This window comes from Procambarus clarkii, chromosome 90 (genome assembly GCF_040958095.1).
Source record: "Procambarus clarkii isolate CNS0578487 chromosome 90, FALCON_Pclarkii_2.0, whole genome shotgun sequence".
NCBI lineage: Eukaryota > Metazoa > Arthropoda > Malacostraca > Decapoda > Cambaridae > Procambarus > Procambarus clarkii.
This window is the reverse complement of record NC_091239.1, coordinates 16,921,077-16,948,139: the sequence shown is the minus strand read 5'-3', so window position 1 is coordinate 16,948,139 and position 27,063 is coordinate 16,921,077. Positions and strand designations below refer to the sequence as shown.

The 27,063-nt window shown below is 51.0% G+C and overlaps 1 protein-coding gene across 3 annotated transcripts in view; it reads left to right on the top strand.

The window, feature by feature from the left end:
- aPKC (protein kinase C iota type) overlaps positions 1-27,063 on the top strand; it is a 201,976-nt gene that overhangs the window by 85,224 nt on the left and 89,689 nt on the right. The window lies entirely within an intron of this gene.

The following is a 27,063-nucleotide window of genomic DNA, read 5'->3' as shown; positions in this document are numbered from 1 at the left end:
AACTCTCACAAGTCAAGCCTGGCCTCGGGCCGGGCTTGGAGAGTAGAACAACTCCCAGAACTCCATCAACCAGGTATCAACCAGGTACTTTGACGGGGTTCTGGTTTTCATTTTGCTCCCCAAGCCCGGCCCAAGGCCAGGCTTAACTAGTTTTCTCTTGAAGATGTCCACGGTTGTTCCGGCAATATTTCTTATGCTCGCTGGGAGGACGTTGAACAACCGCGGACCTCTGATGTTTATACCGTGTTCTCTGATTGTGCCTATGGCACCCCTGCTCTTCACTGGACCTCTGATGTTTATACAGTGTTCTATGATTGTGCCTATGGCACCTCTGCTCTTCACTGGACCTCTGATGTTTATACAGTGTTCTCTGATTGTGCCTATGGCACCTCTGCTCTTCACTGGACCTCTGATGTTTATACAGTGTTCTCTGATTGTGCCTATGGCACCTCTGCTCTTCACTGGTTCTATTCTGCATTTTCTTCCATGTCGTTCACTCCAGTATGTTGTTATTTTACTGTGTAGATTTGGGACCTGCCCTCCAGTATTTTCCATGTGTATATTATTTGGTATCTCTCTCGTCTCCTTTCTAGTGAGTACATTTGGAGAGCTTTGAGACTATCCCAATAATTTAGGTGCTTTATCACGTCTATGCGTGCCGTATATGTTCTCTGTATTCCCTCTATTTCATCAATCTCTCCTGCTCTGAAGGGGGAAGTGAGTACTGAGCAGTACTCAAGACGGGACAACACAAGTGACTTGAAGAGTACAATCCAGGTACAATGGCGGATCGATCCACAAATCATCCATAAAATGGCTAAATTCGGTTTTGATGTACACTTAACTTTCGGGGAAGGTGGCGGCGCCTTTCTGGGCACGTGGGTGCGCCTTTCTGGGCACGTGGGTGCGCCTTTCTGGGCACGTGGGTGCGCCTTTCTGGGCACGTGGGTGCGCCTTTCTGGGCACGTGGGTGCGCCTTTCTGGGCACGTGGGTGCGCCTTTCTGGGCACGTGGGTGCGCCTTTCTGGGCACGTGGGTGCGCCTTTCTGGGCACGTGGGTGCGCCTTTCTGGGCACGTGGGTGCGCCTTTCTGGGCACGTGGGTGCGCCTTTCTGGGCACGTGGGTGCGCCTTTCTGGGCACGTGGGTGCGCCGGAGGAGGGAGTAAGGGGTACCTTTCAGAAGAGATGGTTAATGAAAAGTATAATGTCCAAAACGCTTTACCATAGTTTCCCCTTTGAATTATATATGAGAAAACGCAACGTAATGTTTTGGAGGGTAGACGATGATAATTGTCTAACCCTTACATTATAGTATATAAATATCTTCCCAGCAGATGACACAGTAACTTATCGGTTTTCCGGTATTTTTGGTTTCTTTTGCCGCCAAGTGCTCGCAAATCCCCAACAGGTGCCCTGCGCGCCTCTCTCCGGTAAACAGGTGTCTTGCACACCTCGCCCGCGTACCTGTCTCTCCTGTCTCCAGTAATGGCTCACCTCCTGAGCGAAGAAAGTCGACAAACGGCCTTTTAGGACTTGATAGGTACCAGAGGGGGGGGGGCGGGGGAGGTACTGGTGTCAGTAGAAGAGGGGAAAGGGGGGACAGGGTACTCCTCATACAGGTGAGGGGGCGGATATTGGTGAGAGGGTACTTGGGTGTCGCATTGTGAGGTGGGGTGTGGTCTAAACACATGTGGGGCCATAGAGAGGGGTAGACATGGGGTTGAGGGGGGTTGAGTCAGTGGGGGTTGCCCTAACAATTCCCCCCTCCCTTCCCCACTCTCCTTTGCACCCAAAGCGTGGCTACAAATCATGTAGTTAACCCTCAATTGGGCGTGGGTCGTTAGCGGGCTGCGGTGTGGAGGCCTGGCTGTATTGATTGTTCTCCGGTGATGTTAGTGGTGTCCTCCCCTGTGGTGGTGTCCTCCCCTGTGGTGGTGTCCTCCCCTGTGATGGTGTCCTCCCCTGTGGTGGTGTCCTCCCCTGTGGTGGTGTCCTCCCCTGTGGTGGTGTCCTCCCCTGTGGTGGTGTCCTCCCCTGTGGTGGTGTCCTCCCCTGTGGTGGTGTCCTCCCCTGTGGTGGTGTCCTCCCCTGTGGTGGTGTCCTCCCCTGTGGTGGTGTCCTCCCCTGTGGTGGTGTCCTCCCCTGTGGTGGTGTCCTCCCCTGTGGTGATGTCCTCCCCTGTGGTGGTGTCCTCCCCTGTGGTGGTGTCCTCCCCTGTGGTGGTGTCCTCCCCTGTGGTGGTGTCCTCCCCTGTGGTGGTGTCCTCCCCTGTGGTGGTGTCCTCCCCTGTGGTGGTGTCCTCCCCTGTGGTGGTGTCCCCCCCTGTGGTGGTGTCCCCCCCTGTGGTGGTGTCCCCCCCTGTGGTGGTGTCCCCCCCTGTGGTGGTGTCCCCCCCTGTGGTGGTGTCCTCCCCTGTGGTGGTGTCCCCCCCTGTGGTGGTGTCCTCCCCTGTGGTGGTGTCCTCCCCTGTGGTGGTGGCCTCCCCTGTGGTAATGTCCTTCCCCCCCTGTGGTGGTGTCCTCCCCCCCTGTGGTGGTGTCCCCCCCCTGTGGTGGGGAGGCATCCCGTCCCCCGTGGTCTTCTAGCGTGAACTCCGCTGACGTGAACACTAACACAAGTGATTTATTCCTTGGTGATCTTTGGTGTACTTTGTGTGTTGTAAATATCAGCAGTTGTTAGCCTTAGCGGAGGGAGGGAGGGCGTGGAAGTGTTGATCATTGATGATGAGGGTGTGTCCCAGGGGCACTGGAGGACCTGCCAGAGTGGGAGCCACACAGGGTGTTGGTGCTACTCTCGTACACACTCTGGTGTCCTCTACACGGGGGTGCTGGACCACTGATCCAGGGTCGACCAGCTGGATGATAGCTAAGGCGATGAGGCGGTCCTCCTTCAGTTGGAAATGTTAGATCCGAAGGCATCTCAGACCTCAAGTTTTAGCAAGGTTCCATTTGTTATCTCCCCTGCTTGATACCTGCTTGATGGTGTTGTGGGAGTTCTTCTACTCCCCAAGCCCGGCCCGAGGCCAGGCTCGACTTGTGATAATTTGGTCACCAGGTTGTTGCATGATGCAGCCCGCAGGCCCACACATCAACTACAGCCTGGATGATCGTAGTGAATGTCAGGGCTTGCATGTGTGTAGTGATCTCTCTCACACACAGACACTTGTGGCCCTCTAGCTGAGTCCTTCATAAGTCAAGCCTGGCCTCGGGCCGGGCTTGGGCAGTAGAACAACTCCCAGATCCCCATCAACCAGGTATCAATCAGAGGGCTCTCAAAGGTTCTAATACCAGGTTGGAACTTCTGGAATACCTGCATTCTTGAAGGAGAAAGGAAATTATCAAGGAAAAACGTCAAACTATTACCACTATATAGCACTGGGAAGGGGGTCAGGATAAGGATTTGGGATGGGACTGAGGGAAGGAATGGTGCCCAACCACTTGGACGGTCGGCTCTTGAATGCTGACCTGCATGAAGCTAGACTGGCTCATTCTGGAAGGAGGAGCAGGTGCTGGTAGAGGAAGTATGGAAGTTAGCGTGCCAGGAGACCAGGCTGAGACAGGTGTTTTCCCCTCCCAGGGCTACACAACAGTTTACTCAGACCATCTGGCTGGCGTCTTAATCCATCTTCTACCACTGTTATGACCCACACGGCGTCTCCAGCTGGGACCCCATACCTGCACTCCTCCAGGGATACTGTATAATGCACTTTTATCATCCATACATTTGCATTTCTTGTAGTGACCTACCTTGCGGTTACCTTACCTTGCCTGGATTTTGGGGCTCAGCGTCCCCGAGGCCCGGTCCTCGACCAGGCCTCCTGGTTGCTGGACTGGTCAACTAGGCTGTTGGACGCGGCTGCGAGCAGCCTGACGTATGAGTCACAGCCTGGTTGATCAGGTATCCTTTGGAGGTGTTTGTCAAGTTCTGTCTTGAACACTGTGAGGGGTCGGCCAGTTATGTCCCTTATGTGTAGTGGAAGCGTGTTGAACAGTCTCGGGCCTCTGATGTTGATAGTTCTCTCTTGAACACTGTGAGGGGTCGGCCAGTTATGTCCCTTATGTGTAGTGGAAGCGTGTTGAACCGTCTCGGGCCTCTGATGTTGATAGTTCTCTCTTGAACACTGTGAGGGGTCGGCCAGTTATGCCCCTTCTGTGTAGTGGAAGCGTGTTGAACAGTCTCGGGACTCTGATGTTGATAGTTCTCTCTTGAACACTGTGAGGGGTCGGCCAGTTATGCCCCTTATGTGTAGTGGAAGCGTGTTGAACAGTCTCGGGCCTCTGATGTTGATAGTTCTCTCTTGAATACTGTGAGGGGTCGGCCAGTTATGTCCCTTATGTGTAGTGGAAGCGTGTTGAACAGTCTCGGGCCTCTGATGTTGATAGTTCTCTCTTGAACACTGTGAGGGGTCGGCCAGTTATGTCCCTTATGTGTAGTGGAAGCGTGTTGAACAGTCTCGGGCCTCTGATGCTGATAGTTCTCTTTTCAGAGTACCTGTTGCACCTCTGCTCTTCAAGGGGGGGTATTCTGCACATCCTGCCATGTCTCCTGGTCTCATGTGATATTATTAATGTATCTCTCCCGCCTGCGCTCAAGAGAATACAGATTTAGGCTCTTTAGTTAGTCCCAGTAGTTTAGATGTTTTACTGAGTGGATTCTAGCAGTAAAGGATATCTGCACGCTCTCCAGGTCAGCAATCTCACCAGCTTTGAAAGGTGCTGTCATTGTGCAGCAGTACTCCACTCTAGAGAGCCCTAGCGTCTTGAAGAGTATTGAAGTATTGAACCTTGAATACTTTCTTCACCAGCTCCTTCGTTCCTGAATTTAAACGGCCCCCTAAGCCCTGAGAGGCACACAATATGTAGCTCAAAGGGAGACCTTCTTGACTTGGATGAGAATTTCAACTTAAAGTTGAATACTGATGATCCAGCACACTATTGTATCCAGAGCCTGCCGCCTGTTTTCCTGGATGACCTTTTTCTCATGTTATTTAGAATAGGCATCACACGAGCCTTAGGGACGTTTGCGGCCAGCTGATGGGTCAGCTGATGGATCAGCTGATGGGTCAGCTGATGGGTCAGCTGATGGGTCACCTGATGGGCCAGCTGATGGGTCAGCTGATGGGTCAGCTGATGGGCCAGCTGATGGGTCAGCTGATGGGCCAGCTGATGGGTCAGCTGATGGGTCAGCTGATGGGTCAGCTGATGGGTCAGCTGATGGGTCAGCTGATGGGTCAGCTGATGGGCCAGCTGATGGGCCAGCTGATGGGCCAGCTGATGGGTCAGCTGATGGGCCACCTGATGGGGTCAGCTGATGGGTCAGCTGATGGGTCAGCTGATGGGCCAGCTGATGGGCCAGCTGATGGGTCAGCTGATGGGCCAGCTGGTGGGTCAGCTGATGGGCCAGCTGATGGGCCAGCTGATGGGTCAGCTGATGGGCCAGCTGATGGGTCAGCTGCCACCACACCTGGCCATCGTCCACCACCACCACACCTGGCCATCGTCCACCACCACCACACCTGGCCATCGTCCACCACCACCACACCTGGCCATCGTCCACCACCACCACCACCACACCTGGCCATCGTCCACCACCACCACACCTGGCCATCGTCCACCACCACCACCACCACCACACCTGGCCATCGTCCACCACCACCACCACCACCACCACACCTGGCCATCGTCCACCACCACCACCACCACCACCACACCTGGCCATCGTCCACCACCACCACACCTGGCCATCGTCCACCACCACCACCACACCTGGCCATCGTCCACCACCACCACCACACCTGGCCATCGTCCACCACCACCACCACACCTGGCCATCGTCCACCACCACCACCACACCTGGCCATCGTCCACCACCACCACCACACCTGGCCATCGTCCACCACCACCACCACACCTGGCCATCGTCCACCACCACCACCACCACACCTAGCCATCGTCCACCACCACTACCACCACACCTGGCCATCGTCCACCACCACCACCACCACACCTGGCCATCGTCCACCACCACCACACCTGGCCATCGTCCACCACCACCACCACACCTGGCCATCGTCCACCACCACCACCACACCTGGCCATCGTCCACCACCACCACCACACCTGGCCATCGTCCACCACCACCACCACACCTGGCCATCGTCCACCACCACCACCACACCTGGCAATCGTCCACCACCACCACCACACCTGGCCATCGTCCACCACCACCACCACCACACCTGGCCATCGTCCACCACCACCACCACCACACCTGGCCATCGTCCACCACCACCACCACCACACCTGGCCATCGTCCACCACCACCACCACCACCACACCTGGCCATCGTCCACCACCACCACCACCACACCTGGCCATCGTCCACCACCACCACCACCACCACCACACCTGGCCATCGTCCACCACCACCACACCTGGCCATCGTCCACCACCACCACACCTGGCCATCGTCCACCACCACCACACCTGGCCATCGTCCACCACCACCACCACACCTGGCCATCGTCCACCACCACCACCACACCTGGCCATCGTCCACCACCACCACCACACCTGGCCATCGTCCACCACCACCACCACACCTGGCCATCGTCCACCACCACCACCACACCTGGCCATCGTCCACCACCACCACCACACCTGGCCATCGTCCACCACCACCACCACACCTGGCCATCGTCCACCACCACCACCACACCTGGCCATCGTCCACCACCACCACCACACCTGGCCATCGTCCACCACCACCACCACACCTGGCCATCGTCCACCACCACCACCACACCTGGCCATCGTCCACCGCCACCACCACACCTGGCCATCGTCCACCGCCACCACCACACCTGACCATCGTCCACCGCCACCACCACACCTGACCATCGTCCACCACCACCACCACCACCACACCTGGCCGTCGTCCACCACCACCACCACACCTGGCCGTCGTCCACCACCACCACCACCACACCTGGCCGTCGTCCACCACCACCACCACCACCACACCTGGCCGTCGTCCACCACCACCACCACCACCACACCTGGCCGTCGTCCACCACCACCACACCTGGCCGTCGTCCACCACCACCACACCTGGCCGTCGTCCACCACCACCACCACCACACCTGGCCGTCGTCCACCACCACCACCACACCTGGCCATCGTCCCCCCCAACCTGACCACCGCCCACCACCACACACCTGAACCTTTACACAGGTGTAAAGTGGAGATAAAGTTTAACCAGATTTTTTCCCCTTACAAGTGGTATTAAACATTGTCACCGCTGCAGATGTGCGGTAGGGGGGGGGGGGGGGGAGGTGAGTATGGGGGGTGGGGGGTTGTAGAGGGGGGGTGTTGAGGGCAGGGGGGGGGGCAGGATTTAGCGTGGCAGGTGTCGGGGAAAAAAAAGTTTTTGGTGGGGGTTTGTGGGGTGAAAGAGGGGGGGGGGGGGTTGATGCGGATAATTTAGACCACGATAAAAGAGTTGTGTTGGGGGGGTTTAAGCAGGTTGGGGCTCTTATGGGGGGGGGATGGTCCGTGATGCCTGTATCGACCATGTGTTGGATGTGTTGCACTGTTGCTTGATGATGATGTGTGCTGCAGTAGGTCTTGTTGCTGCTGGCGGCGGTGTATTGTGCACCCCATACCCATCCTGTGAGCGGTAGCGCAAAAAAGGATTATAGAAAGGGCACAAAAGGTCTTTTATCAGATATGAACGAGGGTTATTGTAATTAAAAATTTCATGTATACTCCACAGCTTACAATGTCAGGTGGTTAGAGACTGTTCCATTTCAATAGGTATAATATATATATATATATATATATATATATATATATATATATATATATATATATATATATATATATATATATATATATATATACATATACACATACACACAACCCGTTCTCGCAAATTCGTAAAGTCAATATTGACTTATTAACTACGTGCATAGGTGATATACTAAACATAATAGATACCCTTAAAAAGATTCATAGAAAACACCGACCTTACCTAACCTTGTTAGTATCTTAAGATAAGCATCTTATTGCTTCGTAATTACAATTATTACTTAACCTATACCTATTATAGGTTAGGTAATAATTGTAATTACGAAGCAATAAGATGCTTATCTTAACATACTAACAAGGTTAGGTAAGGTCGGTGTTTTCTATGAATCTTTTTAAGGGTATCTATTATGTTAAGTATGTCACCTATGCACATATTTAATAAGTCAATATTGACTTATTAAATTTGCGAGAACGGGTTGATATATATATATATATATATATATATATATATATATATATATATATATATATATATATATATATACATACAGATTTATAACTGAAAACTCACACTCCCAGGCATATATGCCTGGGGGACCATTCAGGTTTGTTCGCATTTATGTTCCTCACGTGTGCCCCAAAGAATGAGGTGATTTGATAAAATACAATGCCCAAGATTACCATCAGAGTGCCGGCGGGATGATGGGGAATTAGCCTCGGCTATCATCATCTTTTGTCCGGTCGTGATGGTGAGGTCCACCTCTGGCTCCTCAGGTCTTCTTGTATTTGGTGGCTTATGTTTTGAACTGTTCTCAGGTTCCAAGTCTTTGTGGGATCTGGCTTCATAGTTGTAGGTCACTTTATAGTGGTAAGTCATTAACTTTATAGTAGGGATCCATGACAATGGTTGTACTCTTCAAGTCACTTGTGTTGTCCCGTCTTGAGTACTGCTCAGTACTCACTTCCCCCTTCAGAGCAGGAGAGATTGCTGAAATAGAGGGAATACAGAGAACATATACGGCACGCATAGACGTGATAAAACACCTAAATTATTGGGATCGTCTCAAAGCTCTCCAAATGTACTCACTAGAAAGGAGACGAAAGAGATACCAAATAATATTCACGTGGAAAATACTGAAGGGCCAAGTCCCAAATCTACACAGTAAAATAACAACATACTGGAGTGAACGACATGGAAGAAAATGCAGAATAGAACCAGTGAAGAGCAGAGGTGCCATAGGCACAATCAGAGAACACTGTATAAACATCAGAGGTCCAGTGAAGAGCAGAGGTGCCATAGGCACAATCAGACAACACTGTATAAACATCAGAGGTCCGCGGTTGTTCAACGTCCTCCCAGCGAGCATAAGAAATATTGCCGGAAGAACCGTGGACATCTTCAAGAGGAAACTAGATTGTTTCCTCCAAGGAGTGCTGGACCAACCGGGCTGTGGTGGGTGTATGGGCCTGCGGGCCGCTCCAAGCAACAGCCTGGTGGACCAAATTTGGTAGAATTAAGGTAAGGGAACTATTAGGGAACGCGCCAAGTTATTTCGGCTATATAGCATTTGGAAGGGGTCAGGATAAGGATTTGGGATGGGACGGGGGTTGGTGGAATCGTGTCCATTCCTAACACACAGAGACCACACTAACGTGATGCATCAAATGAACAAATCCACAAGGGCCGTGACGAGGATTCGAACCTGCGTCCGGGAGCATCCCAGGAGCAACTTGGATGCTCCCGGATGCAGGTTCGAATCCTCGTCACGGCCCTTGTGGATTTGTGTCCATTCCTTTTCTGGAAACCAACGACAGGTCTGTGGGTTAGGTTCGGGGGCTTTCAGGACTGATTGAACCAGCGTAAGGGACGCCAGAGCTGCACCATTACTTAAACATTCCGCTAACACTCGCAGAGGAAGACGTCGGCTGCACCATGTTTAATGATTTTCTTGCTTTAAGAAAGTTTGGCGTCTTGGTTACTGAACACACCGCTCCAAGCAGGCTGTGGTGGGCCTGCGGGCCGCTCCAAGCAACAGCCTGGTGGACCAAACTCTCACAGGTCAAGCCTGGCCTCGGGCCGGGCTTGGGCAGTAGAACAACTCCCAGAACCCCATCAACCAGGTATATGTGGGCCTGCGGGCCGCTCCAATTAACAGCCTGGTGGACCAAACTCTCACAAGTCAAGCCTAGCCTCGGGCCGGGCTTGGGCAGTAGAAGAACTCCCAGAACCCCATCAACCAGGTATATGTGGGCCTGCGGGCCGCTCCAAGCAACAGCCTGGTGGACCAAACTCTCACAAGTCAAGCCTGGCCTCGGGCCGGGCTTGGGGAGTAGAACAACTCCCAGAACCCCATCAACCAGGTATATGTGGGCCTGCGGGCCGCTCCAAGCAACAGCCTGGTGGACCAAACTCTCACAAGTCAAGCCTGGCCTCGGGCCGGGCTTGGGGAGTAGAACAACTCCCAGAACCCCATCAACCAGGTATATGTGGGCCTGCGGGCCGCTCCAAGCAACAGCCTGGTGGACCAAACTCTCACAAGTCAAGCCTGGCCTCGGGCCGGGCTTGGGCAGTAGAACAACTCCCAGAACCCCATCAACCAGGTATCAAGCAGCTCCTCAAGCTTGATGTTCATCCTTGAGGACTTTGCGTACTTGTTACACCAAGCTATTAACTTCAGTTCATGTCGGCTGCCACTTGGTCTCGTTTCATGCAGGTCGGAGCTCAATCCCCGACCGTCAAAGTGGTTGGGCACCATTTCTTCCACCCGTCCCATCCCAAATCCTTATCCTGACCTCTTCCTTGTGCTATCGAGTCGAAATGGCTTGGCGCTTTCCGCTGGTAGTTCCCTTCCCTTGATGTCGACCGCAATGAGGTTTGCATTAACGAATGAGTCTACTCCCTCGGGCAGGTCCTTCACATTAATGAGGAGCATCAGGGGTACCAGGGCGTGGACCCCAAGAGTCCCCCCAGGGTCGTGGACCCCAAGAGTCCCCCAGGGTCGTGGACCCCACGAGTCCCCCCAGGGCGTGGACCCCAAGAGTCCCCCAGGGTCGTGGACCCCAAGAGTCTCCCAGGGTCGTGGACCCCACGAGTCCCCCCAGGGCGTGGACCCCAAGAGTCCCCCAGGGTCGTGGACCCCAAGAGTCTCCCAGGGTCGTGGACCCCACGAGTCCCCCCAGGGCGTGGACCCCAAGAGTTCCCTTCCTCTATCTCAACACAGCTTACCTCAGTATAACTCTTGCCCTAATCATTTCACTCGTTGTCCGGGTAACTCTGATTGTTATATCATGAGTGCAACAGTCTTTTCTGAAGAACGGTAACAAGTGCTTTTGACACTCCGGGAAGATGCAGTCTACCTAGCCGCCATTATTTTATTGTATTTATATAAGCGTGATCGAAAAATGTTGTTAGTTTATATGGCATGACATTCTTACTAAATCCATATTATCATTTTGTATAGGTGGTTACCTTGCGATGATTTCTGGGCTCATCGTTCCCGCGGCCCGGTCCTCGATAAGGCCTCCTGGTTGCTGGACTGGTCAACTAGGCTGTTGGACCTGGCTGCTCGCAGCCTGATGAGTCACAGCCTGGTTGATCAGGTATCCTTTGGAGGTGTTTATCCAGTTCTCTCTTGAACACTGTGAGGGGTCGGCCAGTTATGTCCCTTATGTGTAGTGGAAGCGTGTTGAACAGTCTCGGGCCTCTGATGTTGATAGTTCTCTCTTGAACACTGTGAGGGGTCGGCCAGTTATGTCCCTTATGTGTAGTGGAAGCGTGTTGAACAGTCTCGGGCCTCTGATGTTGATAGTTCTCTCTTGAACACTGTGAGGGGTCGGCCAGTTATGTCCCTTATGTGTAGTGGAAGTGTGTTGAACAGTCTCGGGCCTCTTATGTTGATAGTTCTCTCTTGAACACTGTGAGGGGTCGGCCAGTTATGTCCCTTATGTGTAGTGGAAGTGTGTTGAACAGTCTCGGGCCTCTTATGTTGATAGTTCTCTCTTGAACACTGTGAGGGGTCGGTCAGTTATGTCCCCTATGTGTAGTGGAAGCGTGTTGAACAGTCTCGGGCCTCTGATGTTGATAGTTCTCTCTTGAACACTGTGAGGGGTCGGCCAGTTATGTCCCTTATGTGTAGTGGAAGCGTGTTGAACAGTCTCGGGCCTCTGATGTTGATAGTTCTCTCTTGAACACTGTGAGGGATCGGCCAGTTATGCCCCTTATGTGTAGTGGAAGCGTGTTGAACAGTCTCGGGCCTCTGATGTTGATAGTTCTCTCTTGAACACTGTGAGGGATCGGCCAGTTATGCCCCTTATGTGTAGTGGAAGCGTGTTGAACAGTCTCGGGCCTCTGATTTTGATAGTTCTCTCTCAGAGTACCTGTTGCACCTCTGCTCTTCAACGGGGGTATTCTGCACATCCTGCCATGTCTCCTGGTCTCATGTGCTGATATTTCTGTGTGCAGGTTTGGGACCAGCCCCTCTACTATTTTCCACGTGTAAATTATTATGTATCTCTCTCGCCTGCGCTCAAGGTTATCTTGAGATGATTTCGGGGCTTTAGCGTCTCCGCGGCCCGGTCCTCGACCAGGCCTCCTGTTTGTTACACATCCCAAGGAAGCAACCACTAGCAGCTGTCTAACTCCCACATATTTACTGTTAGATAACAAGGGCATCAGGGTGAAAGAAACATTTTTCCCATTTGTCTCCGCCTCCACCGGGGATCGAACCCGGAACCTCAAGACTACGAATCCGAAGCGCTGTCCACCCAGCTGTCAGGCGCCCGATTAATACAGATTTATACATTTTAGCAGTGTAGTAATGGTAGAGATACGGGGTTTTGAGCGGTGGATGTATTAGTAATAGCTGTTTACCTCATTCTTTTCAAAGAGGTCTACTCCTCATTAAAAAAAAATCCTCCTTAAATAGAAGGCCTGGTCGAGGACCGGGGACGCTAGGCCCCGAAATCATCTCAAGATAACCTGATACAATATACTTGCTCCAAACTCTCATTAACTTAGGTGCAGACAATGATGGGTTTATTAATTCTACCTAGTCAAGCAATAATGACAAATTCATACCTCTTCCCTAATTACAGTTAACACTACTTCCTAACCAACTAGTTAAGATGGTCAGGTGAGATTTGGACCGATTATATAAACAATCGATTACAAATAATAATATATATTAGGGGCTATTCATGCCCTTGCCATCTCTTTGGTAGCTTAATCCTCATCAATCAATCAATAATCAAGATGCTTCAGCCTCGACACAGGGCAGACAAGCAGACTCCGGCCGCATCGAGCTTCCGTGCTCTCGTCCCTCACTTGAGCTCCTAGAGTCCACCAGCTTACAGAGCGCCGCGCTCTGCCACTCTCACCCCGCATCTGAGCGCTCTACCGCGGGCCTCACTCGGCGCTCTGCCCTACTCCAGGCTTCGCCTCAACTTGTACGCCACATCAAGCCTGGCCTCGGGCTTGGGGAGTAGCAGAGCCCCCCCCGGAACCCCATCAACCACGTACACTGCCAACACACTAAACTCATGTGAATTTAAAGCACCAAATATGTACACGTATGTTATATGTCTTTGTTGTCTTTCAATTTCATTAAGTTATGGTGCATTAGAATGGGGAGGCGAGTACCGAGCAGTACTGAGGGTGGGGCAGAGATTCACGAAGCAGTTACGCAAGCAGTTACGCAAGGAGTTACGAACGCGTACATCTTTCCTCAATTTTTGACGGCTTTGGTTACATTTATTAAACAGTTTATATGCGTGAAAACTTGCCAAATAGCTGTTGTTATTGTTATAAACAGCCTTCTGGTGCTTCAGAGCTCATTAACTGTTTAATAATTGTAAACAAAGCCGCCAAACATTAAAAAAAGATGTACAGGTTCGTAAATATTTGCGTAACTGCTTCGTGAATCTGAATCTTCGTGAATTGTGATGGGATCCTTTGATGTGAAGATTCTCATTTTCCTGGCGATGCTTCCGTTGCTTAGTTATGCTCGCTAAACGTAGTTAGGTCGTCAGATACCATTCTTCCCAGATCCTTTACACGTTGTTTTCCTTATCAGGAGATCTGATCGTCTCGTATCCTGTTATTCGTTTAATTTCTTAGTATTAAACGTACTACCTTAGTACTACCCACAGGATCACGTGGGTAGTGTTGTGTCCGCTCAGCCACCGGCTCCGGATGTGGTCAGTATTGAACACATTAAAGGAGTTGAGAATGTGGTGAGGTGGTAGAGGAACTTTGGGTAAAGGTGAAGTAGCGGTGGGTTGTGGTGGTAGTGGTGGTAGTAGTGGTGGTAGTGGTGGTAGTGGTAGAGAGGGTGGAGGAGGAGGAGGAGGAACCACCGACGTAGTGGTGCCGTGAGTCGTAACCCTTAGTGGTAGTGGTGGTAGTGGTGGTAGTAGTGGTGGTAGTGGTAGAGAGGGTGGAGGAGGAGGAGGAACCACCGACGTAGTGGTGCCGTGAGTCGTAACCCTTAGTGGTAGTGGTGGTAGTGGTGGTAGTAGTGGTGGTAGTGGTAGAGAGGGTGGAGGAGGAGGAGGAACCACCGACGTAGTGGTGCCGTAACCCTCAAGGTCACCACAACAGCTTGGCGGCCCGCTTATTGATCTTCCCCTGCTACTACTACTACTTGCTTAACTTCTCACTCCTCAAACATGATGACCTCACACGCCGGTCACGACCCGCCGGCTCAGCCGACACAGCGCTGGACGCGTGATCCTCTGATCCTGGGTTCGATACCTGGCGCCGGCGAGAAACAATGGGCAGAGTTTCTTTCGCTCAAATGCCCTTGTTACCTAGCAGTAAATAGGTACCTGGGAGTTAGTCAGCTGTCCCGGGTTGCTTCCTGGGGATGGAGGACTGGGCCGCGGGGACACTAAGCCCCGAAATCCTTGCAAGGTAATGATATGGCTGCCTTTAGCGCCGGTGGTCCTGTAACGGTATTGGCGGTGTTCGTGGCCCACTCGTGGCTGCGAGTGATCCTCTACCCTGTTGTGGCAGTACTGAGGCACGAGCCTTTTACTTCCAGCATGGCATATGGGGCTAATCGTTTTTATATTTTTTATAGGGAGCCGGTCGGCCGAGCGGACAGCACGCTGGACTTGTGATCCTGTGGTCCTGGGTTCGATCCCAGGTGCCGGCGAGAAACAATGGGCAGAGTTTCTTTCACCCTATGCCCCTGTTACCTAGCAGTAAAATAGGTACCTGGGTGTTAGTCAGCTGTCACGGGCTGCTTCCTGGGGGTGGAGGCCTGGTCGTGAACCGGGCCGCGGGGACACTAAAGCCCCGAAATCATCTCAAGATAACCTCAAGATAACCTATTTGTGGCCCCTGAACTTCGGGCTGGTTCTGGGTGTTAGGTCAGCATTAGGGCGTGGATTAGTGTTAGAGTCGTGTGTGGGCTTGAGTAAGGTTAGACTTTAATGTGTGTGTGTGTGTGATTGATTGATTGATGAAGATTAAGCCAACCCAAAAGGTGGCACGGGCATGAATAAGGCTCGTAAGTGGTGGCCCTTTTGAGCCATTACCAGTATCATTAGCTGATACTGGAGATCTGTGGAGGTGCGACTGTGCTCTACGTGACGGGAGATGTCTTCCGTGTGTGTGTGTGTGTGTGTGTGTGTACTCACCTAGTTGTGCTTGCGGGGGTTGAGCTCTGGCTCTTTGGTCCCGCCTCTCAACCGTCAATCAACTGGTGTACAGGTTCCTGAGCCTATTGGGCTCTATCATATCTACACTTGGAACTGTATATGGAGTCAGCCTCCACCACATTACTGCCTAATGCATTCCATTTGTCAACCACTCTGACACTAAAAAAGTTCTTTCTAATATCTCTTTGGCTCATTTGGGCACTCAGTTTCCACCTGTGTCCCCTAGTGCGTGTGCCCCTTGTGTTAAATAGCCTGTCTTTATCTACCCGATCAATTCCTTTGAGAATCTTGAATGTGGTGATCATGTCCCCCCCTAACTTCTGTTTTCCAGCGAAGTGAGGTTTAATTCCCGTAGTCTCTCCTCGTAGCTCATACCTCTCAGCTCGGGTACTAGTCTGGTGGCAAACCTTTGAACCTTTTCCAGTTTAGTCTTATCCTTGACCAGATATGGACTCCATGCTGGGGCTGCATACTCCAGGATTGGCCTGACATATGTGGTATACAAAGTTCTGAATGATTCTTTACACAAGTTTATGAATGCCGTTCTTATGTTGGCCAGCCTGGCATATGCCGCGCACACAGTGTGTAATTACCTAAGTGTAATTACCTAAGTGTAGTTACAGGATGAGAGCTACGCTCGTGGTGTCCCGTCTTCCCAGCACTCTTTGTCATATAACGCTTTGAAACTACTGACGGTCTTGGCCTCCACCACCTTCTCACTTAACTTGTTCCAACCGTCTACCACTCTATTTGCGAAAAACATGTAAAGTCCCTATCTAGGGTTGTAAATCCTACTCCTCTTTTCCAATGAAGGAAAGTGGTCTGTAGGGAGCAGGTAGTTCCTGAAGTGTGAATAGATTTGTTGACTGGAAACCCACAATCTACCTTCTTGAGATTATCTTGAGATGATTTCGGGGCTTTTTTAGTGTCCCCGCGGCCCGGTCCTCGACCAGGCCTCCACCCCCAGGAAGCAGCCCGTGACAGCTGACTAACTCCCAGGTACCTATTTACTGCTAGGTAACAGGGGCATTCAGGGTGAAAGAAACTTTGCCCATTTGTTTCTGCCTCGTGCGGGAATAGAACCCGCGCCACAGAATTACGAGTCCTGCGCGCTATCCACCAGGCTACGAGGCCCATGTACGAGGTGTGTGTGTGTGTGTGTGTGTGTGTGTGTGTGTGTGTGTGTGTGTGTGTGTGTGTGTGTGTGTGTGTGTGTGTGTGTGTGTGTGTCGCTTCTAAATGTCAGTGGTTATCTGTATTGATCTGTAAAAGCAGGGTTCGATAATGTTCCTCTGGGACCAGATTCACGAAGCGGTTACTCAAGTACTTACGAACCTCAATCTTCCCTCAATCTTTGGCGGCTTTGTTTACAATTATTAAACAGTTAATGAGCTCCGAAGCACCAGGAGGCTGTTTATAACAATAACAGTTGATTGGCAAGTTTTCATACTTGTAAACTGTTTAATAATCTTTGAGGCCTTTAGTTACATTTGAGGAAAGACGTACACGTTCGTAAGTACTTGCGTAACTGTTTCATGAATCTGGCCCCAGGTCTATCCTTTTAACAAAACCTACCTTGTGGAGGAACCGGGGAACAACCACCTTGCGACCCGGTCTCCAACCAGGCCTTCCTGTCGGTCGTCTGGTCAGCCAGGCTGTTGGACGCGGCTGCTGGCAGTCTGACGTATAAATCACAGCCTGGTTGATCAGGGTATTCTGATCGAGTACCTGACGCAATTAAGTTTTTTTGTTTGTTTACTATCTGGTAGATAATGACGTTCCAGCTGGTGGTTGTATATGTGGCTCATATGTAGTGTTGATTTAGCTGTGTGGGTCATGGCGCAGGCCAGAGGTGGTGAAGGGGTTGTGAAACATGCAGTTTGTTTTCCTATGTGCGTTCGCGGGCGCCTCGCTACGCGCGTTCATGGGCGCCTCGCTAAGCGCGCGCTCATGGGCGCCTCGCTAAGCGCGCGTTCATGGACGCCTCGCTAAGCGCACGTTCATGGGCGCCTCGCTAAGCGTGCGTTCATGGACGCCTCGCTAAGCGCACGTTCATGGACGCCTCGCTAAGCGCGCGTTCATGGGCGCCCCGCTAAGCGCACGTTCATGGACGCCTCGCTAAGCGCACGTTCATGGACGCCCCGCTAAGCGCACGTTCATGGACGCCCCGCTAAGCGCACGTTCATGGACGCCCCGCTAAGCGCACGTTCATGGACGCCCCGCTAAGCGCACGTTCATGGACGCCCCACTAAGCGCGCGTTCATGGACGCCCCACTAAGCGCACGTTCATGGGCGCCTCGCTAAGCGTGCGTTCATGGGCGCCCCGCTAAGCGCGCGTTCATGCGCGACTCGCTAAGCGCGCGTTCATGCGCGACTCGCTACTCGCGTTTTAACAGCAACACTGGACTTGCAGAACAATCAGTTGTGTGTGTTGACCTAAATCTGCTTTAACTTTTCGAGCGCCTGCTCCTGAGCTCCAGCTGACCTTCTGCCGTTCCTGCTTATGGGGCTGGCTTATAAAGCAGTTGTATTACTATGACTTATCCTGACCCCTTCCAAGTGCTATATAGCCGTAATGGCTTGGTGTTTTCCCTTGATAGTTACCTTCCCTACGACTGTCACTCCCTTTGTACGTGTCTGGTTGTTCTCACCTAGTTGTGCTTGCGGAGGTTGAGCTCTGGCTCTTTGGTCCCGCCTCTCAACCGTCAATCAACAGGTGTACAGATTCCTGAGCCTACTGGGCTTTGTCATATCTACATTTGAAACTGTGTATGGAGTCAGCCTCCGCCACATCACTGCCTAATGCATTCCATTTACTACCTCCTCTGACACTGAAAAAAATCGTTCTAATGTCTCTGTGGCTCATTTGGGTACTCAGTTTCCACCTGTGTCCCCTTGTTCGTGTCCCACCCGTGTTCAATAGTTTCTTTGTCCACCCTGTCAATTCCCCTGAGAATTTTGTAAGTGGTTATCATGTCTTCTCCATTTTGTTTTCCAGGGATGTGAGGTTCAGCTCCCTTAGCCTTTCCTCGTTGCTCATACCTCTCGGTTCCGGGACTAGTCTGGTGGCATACCTCTAAATCTTCTCTAACCTTGACTTGTGTTTAACTAGATATGATCTCCAGGCTGGAGCTGCATATTCCAGGATTGGTCTGACATAAGTGGTATACAGGGTTCTGAAAGATTCCTAACACAAGTTTCTAAAGGCATTTCTTATGTTGGCCAATCTAGCATGTGCCGCTGATAATATCAGCGATATCAGATGATATCTTTTGATGTGGGTCTCTGGGGATAGGTTCTTTGTGATATCAACCCCCAGAACTTTCTCTATTTGACTCTTGCAGGATATCACCTCCCAGATGGAACCTTGTGTTCAGCCTCCTGCTCCCTTCACCTAATTTCATTACCTTACACTTTCCTAAGTTGAACTTTATCAGCCATTTTCTAGACTATTTATCCAGTTTGTCCAGGTCGTCCTGTAGTCTCTGTCTATCTTCATCTGTCTTGATTCTTCTCATAATGTTTGCATCATCAGCAAACATAGAGAGGAATGCGTCTATATCTTCTGGAAGATAGTTTACATATACCTGGTTGATACCTGGTTGGTTGATACCTGGTTGATGGGGTTCTGGGAGTTGTTCTACTCCCCAAGCCCGGCCCGAGGCCAGGCTTGACTTGTGAGAGTTTGGTCCACCAGGCTGTTGCTTGGAGCGGCCCGCAGGCCCACATATACCTGGTTGATGGGGTTCTGGGAGTTGTTCTACTGCCCAAGCCCGGCCCGAGGCCAGGCTCGACTTGTGAGAGTTTGGTCCACCAGGCTGTTGCTTGGAGCGGCCCGCAGGCCCACATATACCTGGTTGATGGGGTTCTGGGAGTTGTTCTACTGCCCAAGCCCGGCCCGAGGCCAGGCTCGACTTGTGAGAGTTTGGTCCACCAGGCTGTTGCTTGGAGCGGCCCGCAGGCCCACATATACCTGGTTGATGGGGTTCTGGGAGTTGTTCTACTGCCCAAGCCCGGCCCGAGGCCAGGCTCGACTTGTGAGAGTTTGGTCCACCAGGCTGTTGCTTGGAGCGGCCCGCAGGCCCACATATACCTGGTTGATGGGGTTCTGGGAGTTGTTCTACTCCCCAAGCCCGGCCCGAGGCCAGGCTTGACTTGTGAGAGTTTGGTCCACCAGGCTGTTGCTTGGAGCGGCCCGCAGGCCCACATATACCTGGTTGATGGGGTTCTGGGAGTTGTTCTACTGCCCAAGCCCGGCCCGAGGCCAGGCTCGACTTGTGAGAGTTTGGTCCACCAGGCTGTTGCTTGGAGCGGCCCGCAGGCCCACATATACCTGGTTGATGGGGTTCTGGGAGTTGTTCTACTGCCCAAGCCCGGCCCGAGGCCAGGCTCGACTTGTGAGAGTTTGGTCCACCAGGCTGTTGCTTGGAGCGGCCCGCAGGCCCACATATACCTGGTTGATGGGGTTCTGGGAGTTGTTCTACTGCCCAAGCCCGGCCCGAGGCCAGGCTCGACTTGTGAGAGTTTGGTCCACCAGGCTGTTGCTTGGAGCGGCCCGCAGGCCCACATATACCTGGTTGATGGGGTTCTGGGAGTTGTTCTACTCCCCAAGCCCGGCCCGAGGCCAGGCTTGACTTGTGAGAGTTTGGTCCACCAGGCTGTTGCTTGGAGCGGCCCGCAGGGCCACGTACCCACCACAGCCCGGCTGATCCGGAACTTCTCTTATAAAACCGTCCAGTTTTCTCTTGAAGATGTCCACGGTTGTTCCGGCAATATTTCTTATGCTCGCTGGGAGGACGTTGAACAACCGCGGACCTCTGATGTTTATACAGTGTTCTCTGATTGTGCCTATGGCACCTCTGCTCTTCACAGGTTCAATCTTGCATTTTCTTCCATATCGTTCACTCCAGTACGTTGTTATTTTACTGTGTAGATTTGGGACCTGACCCTCCAGTATTTTCCACGTGTATATTATTTGGTATCTCTCTCGTCTCCTATATATATATATATCCTATATATTATATACTCCTCATATATTAGAGGATGGGTCCAAGTACAGAGCCCTGTGGGACTCCGCTGGTGTCCCACAGGGCTCTCCACTCTGATGTCTCCTCCCTCACAGTTACTCGCTGTTTCATGTTGCTTAGATACTCCCTTATCCACTGGGGCAGCAAGAAAATGCAGTCTGCCCACCCTTATCTTTCTTGCCTAATTTGTGTTGCTTGGTCATAGAATTCTATTAAATTCCCCTGGCTGTTGCGGGTTCGACTCCCCAGCCTGGCCAAGGGTGTCATGTTTGAACCCCAAGGCTGTTGTTATCAGCAGCCCGCAGGCCCAGATATTCATTAGGACCCGACTAATGCAGGACTTCCTGTAAGAAGTTTGTCTCATTGTCTCAGTCTTATGCTAAAGACGTTCTTTCCAACAACTCCCACTCGTCCGTGTCTCAAATTTCCATCTAAATTGCATATTTTAATTCAGGAGAAACCTGAGTGTATATGTATATGAAATGGGGGTTGTAATTTATGGAACAAACTACTGGGATGTGATAGACATGGGTCGCCCGTTGTTTCCAGCGTAGGTTAATAAGTATGTGAATATGTTTGGGTTATCTTCTTGAGGTTATCTTGAGATGATTTCGGGGCTTGGCGTCCCCGCGGCCCGGTCCTCGACCAGGCCTCCTTTTTGTTACACATCCCCCGGAAGTAGCCCGTAGCAGCTGTCAAACTCCCAGGTACCTATTTACTGCTAGGTGAACAGGAGCATATGGGTGAAAGAAAGTATGCCCATTTGTTTCCGTCTCCATCGGGATCGATCCCGGAACCTTAGGCCTACGAATCCCGAGTGTCGTTCACTCAGCCGTCAGGCCCCGGGTGGAGGTGGATATTTGTTATATATACAAGAATAAATTCGCGTTTCGGGCAGGTCGGGAGCCGGTCGGCCGAGCGGACAGCACGCTGGACTTGTGATCCTGTGGTCCCGAGTTCGATCCCGGGCGCCGGCGAGAAACAATGAGCAGAGTTTTTTTTCACCCTATGCCCCTGTTACCTAGCAGTAAAATAGGTATCTGGGAGTTAGTCAGCTGTCACGGGCTGCTTCCTGAGGGTGGAGGCCTGGTCGAGGACCGGGCCGCGGGGGCACTAAAGCCTTGAAATCATCTCAAGATAACCTCAATAAGATGGGTCCTTAATCCTAATTTTCCCCGAATCCGACTCTGTAAATTGTTTAACAACCAGGTACCCATTCACTGCTGGGGGAACAGAGGCTACAGTTAAGGATTGGCGCCCAGTCAATCCTCCCCGGCCAGGATACGAACCCAGGCCAAAGCGCTTGCGAAGCTCCGGGCCTGTGTTTTACCACTGCGCCACTTGGACTATAGGAATATCTGCTGGGGGAACAGGGGCTACAGTTAAGGATTGGCGTCCAGTCAATCCTCCCCGGCCAGGATACGAACCCAGGCCAAAGCGCTTGCGAAGCTCCGGGCCTGTGTTTTACCACTGCGCCACTTGGACTATAGGAATACCTGCTGCCTTGTAAGGGCCAGTGGACCTCCTTCAGTTTCCTGTATTGTTGTTGTTCTATCTTACCTTACGCTGATCATGTATTTATCAACCGTATCACCTCGTCTGACATTCTTGTGTTCATGTCTCCTAGAATCCGCCCTTCTTGAAGTGTGTGCCAAGATTTAAGTCTCATGGAATCATGGAGTCTCATGGAGTCTAAGGAGCCGGTCGGCCGAGCGGACAGCACGCTGGACTTGTGATCCTGTGGTACTGGGTTCGATCCCAGGCGCCGGCGAGAAACATTGGGCAGAGTTTCTTTCACCCTATGCCCCTGTTACCTAGCAGTAAATAGGTACCTGGGTGTTAGTCAGCTGTCACGGGCTGCTTCCTGGGAGTGGAGGCCTGGTCGAGGACCGGGCCGCGGGGACACTAAAGCCCCGAAATCATTTCAAGATAACCTCAAGATAACACTCACAGTTCTGGTGTTTTAGCCTTGCGTTGTGGACGTTTTGGTGTGGCTTTGTGTGTGTTAAGGCCACAGTTGCACTCTGGGGGGCGTCATGCAAGAGTCCACACTCTTGCATGACTCCCCCCAGAGTTGGGGGGCGTCATGCTCCCAACTCCATGACGCCCCCCAGACGTCATGGAGTTGGGAGCGAGGCTACCGGGTCTGTTGTGTTGAGGGACTGGTCGGTTGTGATTTGTTTGCCTGACCCAACCACGTGACACATGTTAGTGACACAATTTGGCGGGAAGAGGTGTAGTACAGGGATGATGAGGGAACTCAGTGAGGTGAGAGTTGAAGGGTGGATGCTGGGATGAATGTACGGAGACGGGGAAGAATAAAGGGAAGAATAAAGGGAAGAGATTATATGTATGGGTGATTAAGAGTAAAGCGAGAGGAAAGAGTAAGCGAAGGGTGATGCACAGGAAGGGAAAAGGGAGCAGAAGTCTATGCTTTACATAGTGAAATATGGGTTGGCGACTCCGTAGAGTTTCCCGCTGTGGGAGGTTGGTATGTATGTTGGTAATAGCAAAGTTTACCAGTATACTGAACATACAGCTGTGTAATTATCCTGCGAGATAGGGATTTTCAGCATGGCCTAGCTAACTCTTGACACACACAATGTAATCCCCTCTCATAGTCTAGGATAGCTGTATGAATGTAGACCTGAGTATGTTTATAAAAAAACAGTGATAGTGTCTGTATACCGTAATTGTGTGTTTAATGGTGATATATATTCTGTTAATTGTGTTCCAGTTAATTTGGTATTGACAGAGGGAAATGAATGGTTACAATTCTATTTTCTTCTTCCACTTGAAGCACACGTCAAGTTTAATATAATTTTATATAGCAATAAAAAAATAGTATTTCAACAGTGATATAGATTGCAGATAGATAATGAACAGTGAAGAACTTAAACGGATATACGAGACTGTTATATCTCCTCATAGATGGCAAGCTACGTGTGAAGGATCTGGGACTGGTGAGGTCAGACCACCTCACGATGAGTGAGGATGGGAAGGTAACCGTTGTATCAGTCAGGAGTATTATGAGGTTGATTATGAGGACCTTCAAATTCAGGGATCCCATCTCAGTGCTCATACTTTTCAACTCGCTCCTCATACATCTCTGCTCGCTCCTCATACATCTCTGCTCGCTCCCCATACATCTCTGCTCGCTCCCCATACATCTCTGCTCGCTCCCCATACATCTCTGCTCGCTCCTCATACATCTCTGCTCGCTCCCCATACATCTCTGCTCGCTCCTCATACATCTCTGCTCGCTCCTCATACATCTCTGCTCGCTCCCCATACATCTCTGCTCGCTCCTCATACTTTTCAACTCACTCTCATACTTTTCGACTCACTCCTCATACTTTTCGACTCACTCCTCATACTTTTCGACTCGCTCCTCATACTTTTCGACTCGCTCCTCATACTTTTCGACTCGCTCCTCATACTTTTCGACTCGCTCCTCATACTTTTCGACTCGCTCCTCATACTTTTCGACTCGCTCCTCATACTTTTCGACTCGCTCCTCATACTTTTCGACTCACTCCTCATACTTTTCGACTCAATCCTCATACTTTTCGACTCGCTCCTCATACTTTTCGACTCGCTCCTCATACTTTTTGACTCGCTCCTCATACTTTTCGACTCGCTCCTCATACTTTTTGACTCGCTCCTCATACTTTTCGACTCACTCCTCATACTTTTCGACTCGCTCCTCATACTTTTCGACTCGCTCCTCATACTTTTCGACTCGCTCCTCATACTTTTCGACTCGCTCCTCATACTTTTCGACTCGCTCCTCATACTTTTCGACTCACTCCTCATACTTTTCGAATCCTCATACTTTTCAATGCACTCCTCATACTCAGCTCGCTCGAGCAATCCTTCCCGCCCTGTGAACACTGTTCAATACACTCTTCCCCTTTCAAGACGGGAGATATTTGAGCAATAGAAGAGATACAGAGGACCTACACGACCCGCACAGACACGCTACAACACCTATATTTCCGAGACGGCCTCGAAGAGCACACATTCTTATATTTGGGAAAGGAGTCTAGGGAAGAGGTATAATATTACATTATATATATATATATATATATATATATATATATATATATATATATATATATATATGTGTGTGTGTGTGTGTGTGTATCACGAAAGTAAACACGTGATTAAAAATGTGACAATGTCAGACCACGGAGGAAAATGAAACAGGAATTTCCTCAAGTACTTTCGTATATTAATACAATAATATAATATTAATATATATTGTATTAATATACGAAAGTACTTAAGGAAATTCCCGTTTCATTTTTCCTCCGTGGTCTGACATTGTCATATATATATATATATATATATATATATATATATATATATATATATATATATATATATATATATATATAATATACGATTACATGGAAAATGCTATCCCAGAGGTCCAGTATTTGGCCCAAAGTAGTAAGGTCTAGATGTTATACTGGCCCAAAGGTCTAGATGTTATTCTGGCCCAAAGGTCCAGATGTTATGCTGGCCCAAAGGTCCAGATGTTATGCTGGCCAAAAGGTCCAGATGTTATGCTGGCCCAAAGGTCTAGATGTTATGCTGGCCCAAAGGTCTAGATGTTATGCTGGCCCAAAGGTCCAGATGTTATGCTGGCCCAAAGGTCCAGATGTTATGCTGGCCCAAAGGTCCAGATGTTATGCTGGCCCAAAGGTCCAGATGTTATGCTGGCCCAAAGGTCCAGATGTTATGCTGGCCCAAAGGTCCAGATGTTATGCTGGCCCAAAGGTCTAGATGTTATGCTGGCCCAAAGGTCTAGATGTTATGCTGGCCCAAAGGTCCAGATGTTATGCTGGCCCAAAGGTCCAGATGTTATGCTGGCCCAAAGGTCCAGATGTTATGCTGGCCCAAAGGTCCAGATGTTATGCTGGCCCAAAGGTCCAGATGTTATGCTGGCCCAAAGGTCCAGATGTTATGCTGGCCCAAAGGTCTAGATGTTATGCTGGCCCAAAGGTCCAAATGTTATACTAGCCCAAAGGTCCAGTATTTGGCCCAAAGTAGTAAGGTCCAAATGTTATCCTGGCCCAAAGGTGCAGTATTTGGGCCAGGTCTAAAATATTCATAAATAATTACAAAATTATATGGGAGCAAAATATAGGGTAGGAAGAGGCCAATCGAGACACCATAGACACAATCAGAGATCACTATTCCTGAGAACCTCGGACAAATACAAGAAATATTCTCTGAACACGAATAAATGTTTTCAAGCGACAATTTGACAAAATTCCTGGCGGTAGCGTTGGATCAAGCGGGTTGTAGTGGGATACGTTGGCCTGCGGGCTGTTGTAAGTATGTAAGTCTTTTAGAAGTTACCACAAGACAAGTCTGGCCCCGGGAGTAGATGTACTCTAGAGACTTTGCTTGGGGGAGTTGGAAGCACTCTCAGAGTCCGTATTGTCTTGAGAGATCGTGTCATATAGAAATGCAGGAGCCAAGAAAATTGCCCCTCTAGTCACACTTGGCCCCCCCTCCCTCCCCCCAGCTAATTGTGAGAGGGGGGTGGCGCCCCCCTCTTCTACCGTGAGGAAGAGGGGGTCCCAAGGCACCGTGTTGGCCTCCTTGGTGAGCCCCCACACACAGGCCGACAAGGTCAAGACTCTTATATATCGATCTGCATGCGGGCCAGGCTTTTGTCCCACATTATGTTGGGGTTTATATTAAGGGGATGGGGGGCGGGGAAGGGATGGAGATGGGGGACGGGGAAGGGGTGTGAGGGGGCGGTGAAGGGGCCAAGCAGCCGCAGAGCGCCACCCAGATGGGAACCATTAACTGGCTGACACATTACACCACCTAGTGGCTGTTAGGTATATTGTCGGTCGGGTTGTTTCCTCGCCTAACTCAGTCAAAGGTAAAGGGGGGAGTTGTCTGTTCCAGTGTACGGTTAATGAGGTGGCCTGCTTGGTCTTGGGTGTTTGGTGGTGGTGGCAACTGCTCTTGACCTTCTTGTAGTTGCTATTAATAGGTGGAGGACCTAGTTAACTGCTGCGACTGGCTCCTCTTAGGTCATGTTTGTTCTTCACTCTCTCTGTCTGTCTGTCTCTCTCTCTCTCTCTGTCTCTCTCACTCTCTCTGTCTGTCTCTGTCTCTCTCTCTCTCTCTCTCTGTCTCTCTCTCTCTGTCTCTCTCTCTCTCTCTGTCTCTCTCTCTCTCTCTGTCTCTCTCTCTCTCTCTCTCTCTCTCTCTCTCTCTCTCTCTCTCTCTCTCTCTCTCTCTCTCTCTCTCTCTCTCTCTCTCTGTCTCTCTCTGTCTCTCTCTCTGTCTCTCTCTCTGTCTCTCTCTCTGTCTCTCTCTCTCTCTCTCTCTCTCTCTCTCTCTCTCTCTCTCTCTCTCTCTCTCTCTCTCTCTCTCTCTCTCTCTCTCTCTCTCTCTCTCTCTCTCTGTGTCGTGGTTAACATGTCCCCCCCCCAAGAGACGTGGGTTAACATGTCCCCCCCCCCCAAGAGTCGTGGGTTAACATGTCCCCCCCCCCCAAGAGTCGTGGGTTAACATGTCCCCCCCCCCAAGAGTC